Here is an 8112-nt window from a genome sequence, read left to right as displayed (position 1 = left end):
CACTGATATGTGGAATTTGAGAAACAAGGCAGAGGATCATAGGGGAAGAGAGGAAAAAATGAAACAAGATGAAACCAGAGAGTAAGACAAACCATAAGAGACTTCTTACCATATGCTCTCACTGATATGAGGAATTCTTAATCTCAGGAAACAAACTGAGGGTTGCTGGAGTGGTGGGGGGTGGGAGGGATGGGGTGGCGGAGTGATGGACATTGGGGAGGGTATGTGTTGTGGTGAGTGCTGTGTGTTGTGTTAAGACTGATGAATCACAGACCTGTACCCCTGAAATAAATAATACATCATATGTTAATAATAAAAAAAGATAAAATAATCATAATAATCATAATAATCTCAACTTTCTGTGAGATTGAAGCAAGAGAACCTTTAAAAGTGTCTTGAAATAATTACTGGCACATAGCAAGAACTTAATAAAAGAAATTGGATTTTGACTTCTGATACAATAATTGGATCTACCTACTCTAAAGAGAAGCGCTTACTCAGAAGCCAGCATTTTATAATTACAACTATGGAAATAACATCCTAACTGGTCTTGCTGGCTCTACTGTCTCCTCTGTCAATGGCTTTCTTCTGTCATCAGTTATCTTCTTACACCAGAGCATGTCATTAACACATGTAACTCACAGCTCTCCATGACCTGGCACCAATCTATAGCAGTAGCCTTATATCTCACTGTTTCTTCCTATACACCATACATTTTAAAGTGACCAGGCTACTTGTCATTTCCCTAATGCTCCATGAATCACCCCCCCATTCTGGGCCCCCCCCCCATTTCCATGTTACTACTCAAGTGATCTCATCAATTTAGAATGCATTGTGAAAGTCTATCCAAACAACCACCACCATTACTCAAGTTTCTTTTTTTTTTTAAGATTTTATTTATTTGACAGAGAAAGACACAGCGAGAGAGGGAACACAAGCAGGGGGAGTGGGAGAGGGAGAAGCAGGCTTCCCGCCAAGCAGGGAGCCTGACGCGGGGCTCCACCCCAGGACTCTGGAATCATGACCTGAACCTTAGGCAGACGCTTAACGACTGAGCCACCCAGGCACCCCAATTACTCAAGTTTCTTACACACCTACTCCTGGACTTCACATGAGATTTGCCTTCCTCCCCTCTGGTGATCTGTGGCTTAGTTTAGCTAAAGTTCCACAATCCTCTCCTCTCTTACACCTCACGCCTCAACTACTCTTCCTTGTACACAAGGTTCCACTTATTCCCACCTTAACTGGGATAGGTCTGAGTAAAACATTCCTCTCTTTGTCCTAATTCCACATCAATCTTCTCATGACTTATTTGGTTTCCCAGGTACCCTGATAACCAGCAAACAGTGTGCCCTGGAGAAGGGATGAAAGTATTCTGGTGAGTGGCAAGTATTAAGCTCCACTATAAATTAATAACTTTGCATTGTGATATGTATCTCAATCTTGTAATTTTAATTAATCTATAACCAAGAAACTGATCATCTTGAGGAAATTAATAAAGTCAAATTTTGGGATCAGCAAGGCCAAGACTCAAAGCCTGCACTTGAGTCAGTTTAGTGAGGCAGTTCTTGATTTGAAGCCTGCTGTGGCCAACCCAACCCATTACCATCACCTTCCCACACTCGCATTTAATTCCAGCAGAGAACAGGATTCATTTTTTCATAAAAGTGCAGAGAAATATTTAGGACTTTGAAGGGCTGACTCACTTCGTAAGCTGAAATAAGGATTCCTTCGACAGAGAGGGGCAAGATGGCGGAGGAGTGGGGGACTCTGTTTCAGTCGGTCCCCTGAAGTTAGCTAGATATCTACCAAGCCATTCTGAACACCCACGAAATCAGCCTGAGATGTAAGATTATACGCCTGGATCTCTACAGGGGCAGAGGATCATCATTTGAGAGGTACAAAGGCCATTGGAAACTAATACTCCAATGCAAAAGCGTCGTGTGCCTGGGGACCAGCGATAGCTTGCAGAGCGTTGTGGGCTGGACGGGAAGGGCCTGATAACAGCGCTCCAACAGAACACAGGGGCTTAAGGGGAAAAAGCCGGGACCCAGGCAGCCCCTCACACGGACCTGAGCCTGCAGACCCGGGGGGCCCACCGCCACCACTGCCCGCACCAGTGCCCGCCCAGACCCGGATCCCTCACGGTTTTGGAGGCACAGGGGGCAGAGACAAGCGGGGGCCTGGGTCCACTGCTGGGGGGATCGCTGGGGGCGTGCACCACCTGCGGGAGGCTGCGGTTTTCAGGGGCACAGAGGGGGAGACTGTGTGTTCTGGAGGATTCAGAGAGGAGCTGAGTGTGGCTTTTCTCCTTTGGGGCGGAGGTCTGGGTGCGAACATTTTCCTTTGCTCTGACCCTCCCAAAAGGCGGAAAAGCCTCCAGAGAACAAAAGCCCAAAAAACCGGTTTCCACGGCGTCAGCCCCTTAATAGGGCAACTCCGCCCCAGCGGGATTGACTGAAAAACAACGTGGCAGGCCCCTCCCCCAGAAGACAAGCTGGAAGAATAAGAGGAGGACAACCCGAGAGTCCCCATAAAACTGTAAAACCCCCACACCAGGGGAAAGAGTATATTGAGCTCCTGGTGTTGCCTCACGGCCTGTGTATTTCTTAGATACAACTTTCTTTTTTATTCTTTCTCATGTTTCTTCTCTGTTTTTTCTTTTTACCTACTTATCATTTCAACTAGATGTTTAGTACAACATATTCCATCGTAACTTTTTAACTTATACTTTTTCACACATATACATTTTTTCTTTATATATATATCTATATATAGATATATAGAGATATAGATATAAGCTTTAATGTAGGCCTTTTTTCCCTATTCAATACTACCTTTATATATATACCAGTTTTAATCTCCCTGTAACTCTGGGAAGTAGTGCTCTCTAACAAAGAGAAAAAAATACACCTAGGAAGAACTGAAACACCCTACCTTGCCCACATTGAGAGATTATAGCCCTCCCTTCCTCCCCCCCCCTTTTTTTTTGAACTTTATAAATCTTATTCTTGGGTTTCATTTTGGCTGAGTTTTTTTGGTGGTGGCTTCCTATAGCTCCACACTTTCCAGGGTGCACCTTGCCTGGATTGTGGTTGATATTTTCGACTCTGTACACCCCCTCAACCACCACTCAACAGAATGACTAGGAGGAGGAACTCCCAACAAAGAAAAGAACCAGAGACAATGGCTTCTCCCGCAGACCTAATGGATATGGATATAAGCAAGATGTCTGAAACAGACTTCAGGGTAACAATTATGAAGACAATAGCTAGGCTTGAGAAAACCGTTAACGGTAACATAGAATCTCTAAGGGCAGAAATGAGAGCTAATCAGGCTGAACTTAAAAATGCTATGAATGAGATGCAGTCTAAACTAGATACTCTAACAGCTAGGGTAAATGAGGCAGAAGAATGAATTAGTGATCTAGAATATAAACTGATAGAAAGGAAGGAACAAACAGGAGGAGGCCTGGAACAAACAGCTTAGAATCCATGAGAACAGACTTAGAGAAATCAACAATGCCATGAAACGTTGCAATGTCAGAATTATTGGGATCCCTGAGGGGGTGGAGAAAGAGAGAGGACTAGAAGATATATTTGAGCAAATCGTAGCTGAGAACTTCCCTAATCTGGGGAATGGAACAAGCATTTGTGTCCTAGAGGCAGAGAGGACCCCTCCCAAGATCAAGGGGAACAGACCAACGCCCCGGCATGTAATAGTAAAACTCACAAATCTTAGAACAAAGGAAACCATCCTAAGGGCAGTTAGGGGTAAGAGATTCCTTAAGTACAGAGGAGGAACATCAGAATAACATCAGACCTGTCCACAGAGACCTGACAAGCCAGAAAGGGTTTAGACAGGGTACTAAATGAGAATAACATGCAGTCAATAATACTTTACCCGCCAGAGCTGTCATTCAGAACGGATGGAGAGATAAAGATAAAGAGCTTCCAGGACTGGCAGAAACTGAAAGAATATGTGACCACCAAGCCGGCCCTGCAAGAAATACTAAGGGGGATTCTATAAAAGAAGAAAGACCCCAAGAGTTATATGGACCAGAAATTTACAGAGACAATCCATAGAAACAGGGACTGTATGACAACAGGATAGCAAGAAACACATGTCTTTCAGTAGTAACCCCCAATGTGAACGGCCTAAATGCCCCCGTGAAACGGCACAGGGTTGCAGATTGGATACAAAGACATGACCCATCCATATGCTGTCTATAAGAGATTCATTTTGAACCTAAAGACACCTCCAGACTGAAAGTGAGGGGATGGAGAACCATTTTTTTCATGCCAATGGACCTCAAAAGAAAGCTGGGGTAGCAATTCTTATATCAGACAAATTAGAATTTAACCCAAAGACTGTAATAACAGTCAAGAGGGACACTATATCATTCTTAAAGGGTCTATCCAACAAGAAAAATCTAACAATTGTAAATATCTATGTTCCCAACATGGGAGAAGCCAACTACATAAGCTGGCTGTTAACCAAAATAAAGCATCAGATCGACAATAATACATTAATAGTAGATTTTAACACTCCACTCTCAGCACTGGACAGATCATCTAAACAGGAGATCAACAAAGAAACAAGAGCTTTGAATGACACATTGGACCAGATGGACTTCGTAGATATATACAGAAAATTCCACCCTAAAACAACAGAATACTCATTCTTCTCAAATGCACATGGAGCTTTCCCCAAAATAGATGACATACTGGGTCACAAATCAGGTCTCAGCCAATACCAAAAGACTGAGATTATTCCCTGCATGATATCAGACCACAATGCCTTAAAACTGGAACTCAATCACAAGAAAAAATTTGGAAGGAATTCAAACAGTTGGAAGTTAAAGAGCATCCTGCTGAAGAATGAATGGGTCAACCAGGAAATTAAAGAAGAACTTAAACAATTCATGGAAACCAATGAGAACGAAAACAAATTGGTCCAAAACCTATACTGCAAAGGCAGTCCATCCTAAGGGGGAAATAAATAGCCATCCAAGCCTCTCTCAAAAAATTAGAAAAATCCCAAATGCACAAGCTAACCCTACACCTAAAGGAGCTGGAGAAAGAACAGCAAATAAAACCTAAACCAAGCAGGAGAAAAGAAATAATAAAGATTAGAGCAGAGATCATTGAAATAGAAACCAGAAAAACAGCAGAACAGATCAACGAAACTAGAAGCTGGTTCTTTGAAAGAATTAATAAGATTAATAAACCACTGGCCAAACTTATCCAAAAGAAAAGAGAAAGGATCTAAATTAATAAAATCATGAATGAAAGGGGAGAGTCACAACTTAACACCAAAGAAATAGAAACAATTGTTAGAAATTATTACCAGCAACTGTATGACAACAAATTAAGCAACCTGGAAGAAATGGATGTCTTCCTGGAAACTTACAAACTACCAAGACTGAAACAGGAAGAAAGAGACAATCTGAATAGACCAATAACCAGTAACGAAATTGAAGCAGTAATCAAAAATCTCCCAAAAAACAAAAGTCCAGGGCCAGATGGCTTCCCAGGGGAATTCTACCAAACATTTAAAGAAGAAATAATACCTATTCTACTGAAGCTGTTCCAAAAAATAGAAACAGAAGGAAAACTTCCAAACTCCTTCTATGAGGCCAGCATTACCCTGATCCCAAAACCAGGCAAAGACCACATCAAAAAGGAGAATTACAGACCAATATTCCTGATGAACATGGATACCAAAATACTCAACAAGATCCTAGCTGATAGGATCCAACAGTACATTAAAAGGATTATTCACCACGACCAAGTGGGTTTTATGCCTGGGATGCAAGGGTGGTCCAACATTCATACATCAATCAACGTGGTAGAGCACATCAAAAAAAGAAAAGACGAGAACCATATGATCCTCTCAACTGATGCAGAAAAAGCATTGACAAAATACAACAACCGTCCCTGATTAAAACTCTTCAGACTATAAGGATAGAGGGAACATTCCTTGATATCATAAAAACCATCTATGAAAAGCCCACAACAAATATCATTATCAATGGGGAAAAGCTCTCCTTTTCCCTTAAGATCAGGAACATGACCGGGATGCCCATTCTCACCACTATTGTTTAACATAGTACTAGAAGTCCTAGCCTCAGCAATCAGACAACAAAAAGAAATAAAAGGCATTCAAATTGGCAAAGAGGAAGTCAAACTCTCCCTCTTCACAGATGACATGATACTTTATGTGGAAAACCCAAAATACTCCACCCCCAAATTACTAGAACTCATCCAGCAATTCAGTAATGTGGCAGGTACAAAATCAATGCACAGAAATCAGTTGCTTTTCTATACACTAACAATGTAACTGTAGAAAGAGAAATTAAGGAATCAATTCTATTCACAATAGCAACAAAACCCTTAAGATACCTAGGAATAAACCTAACTAAAGAGGAAAGCATCTATATTCTAGGAACTACAGAACATTTATGAAAGAAATTGAGGAAGACACAAAAAGATGGAAAAATATTCCATGCTCATGGATTGGAAGAATAAACATGGTTAAAATGTCTATCCTGCCCAGAGCAATTTACAGTTTCAATTCCAGCCCTATTAAAATACCATTGACATTTTTCAAAGAGCTGAAACAAAAAATCCTAAAATTTGTATGGAACCAGAAAAGACCCCAAATCACCAAGGGAATGATGAAAAAGAAAAACAAAGCTGGGGCATCACGTTGCCTGACTTCAAGCTATATTACAAAGCTGTGATCACCAAGACAGCATGGTATTGGCACAAAAACAGACACATAGACTAATGGAACAGAATAGAGACTCCAGAAATAGACCCTCAACTCTATGGTCAACTAATCTTTGACAAATCAGGAAAAAATATCCAATGGAAAAAAGACAGTCTCTTCAATAAGTGGTGCTGGGAAAATTGGATAGCTACATATAGAAGAATGGAATGGACCATTCCCTTACACCATACACAAAGATAAACTCAAAATGGATGAAAGACCTCAGTGTGAGACAGGAATCCATCAAAATCCTAGAGGAGGATGTAGGCAGTAACCTCTTTGACATTGGCCACAGTAACTTCTTTCAAGACACGTCTCCAAAGGCAAGTGAAACAAAAGCAAAAATGAACTTTTGGGATTTTGTCAAGATAAAAAGCTTCTGCACAGCAAAGGAAACAGTCAACAAAACTAAGAGGCAGCCCACAGAATAGGAGAAGATATTTGCAAATGACATTACAGATAAAGGGCTGATATCCAAGATCTATAAAGAACTTCTCAAACTCAACACTCAAAAAACTAATAATCCAGTCAAAAAATGGGCAGAAGACATGAACAGACACTTCTCCAAAAAAGGCATACAAATGGCTAACAGACACATGAAAAAATGCTCAACATCACTAGCCATCTGGAAAATACAAATCAGAACCACAATGAGATACCACCTTTCACCAGTTAGAATGGCAAAAATTAACAAAACAGGAAACAACAAATGTTGGTGAGGATGTGGAGAAAGGGTACCCTCTTACACTGTTGGTGGGAATGCAAGCTGGTACAGCCACTCTGGAAAACAGTATGGAGGTTCCTCAAGATGTTAAGAATAGAGCTACCCTACAACCCAGCAATTGCACTACTAGGTATTTACCCCAAAGATACAGTCGTAGTGAAAAGAAGGGACACGTGAACCCCAATGTTCATAGCAGCAATGTCCACAATAGCCAAACTGTGGAAGGAGCCGAGATGCCCTTCAACAGATGAATGGATAAAGAAGATGTGGTACATATACACAATGGAATATTATTCAGCCGTCAGAAACAAAATACCCACCATTTGCATCAACATGGATAGAACTGGAAGGGATTATGTTAAGTAAGTCAAGCAGAGAAAGACAATTATCATATGGTTTCACTCATATGTGGAACATAAGCAACAGCACGGAGGACCATAGGGGAAGGGAGGGAAATCCAAAGGGGAAGAAATCAGAGAGGGAAATGAACCATGAGAGACTATGGACACCGAGAAACAATCTGGGGGTTTCAGAGGGAGGAGTGTGGGGGGGAGGGGGCGACAGGGTGATAGGTATTGAGGAGGGCACGTGCTGTGATAAGCACTGGGTGTTAT

Source organism: Halichoerus grypus, chromosome 5 (genome assembly GCF_964656455.1).
Source record: "Halichoerus grypus chromosome 5, mHalGry1.hap1.1, whole genome shotgun sequence".
In the NCBI taxonomy this organism is placed as follows: Eukaryota; Metazoa; Chordata; class Mammalia; order Carnivora; family Phocidae; genus Halichoerus; species Halichoerus grypus.
The sequence above is the reverse complement of the archived record's forward strand: the minus strand, read 5'-3'. Positions refer to the sequence as shown.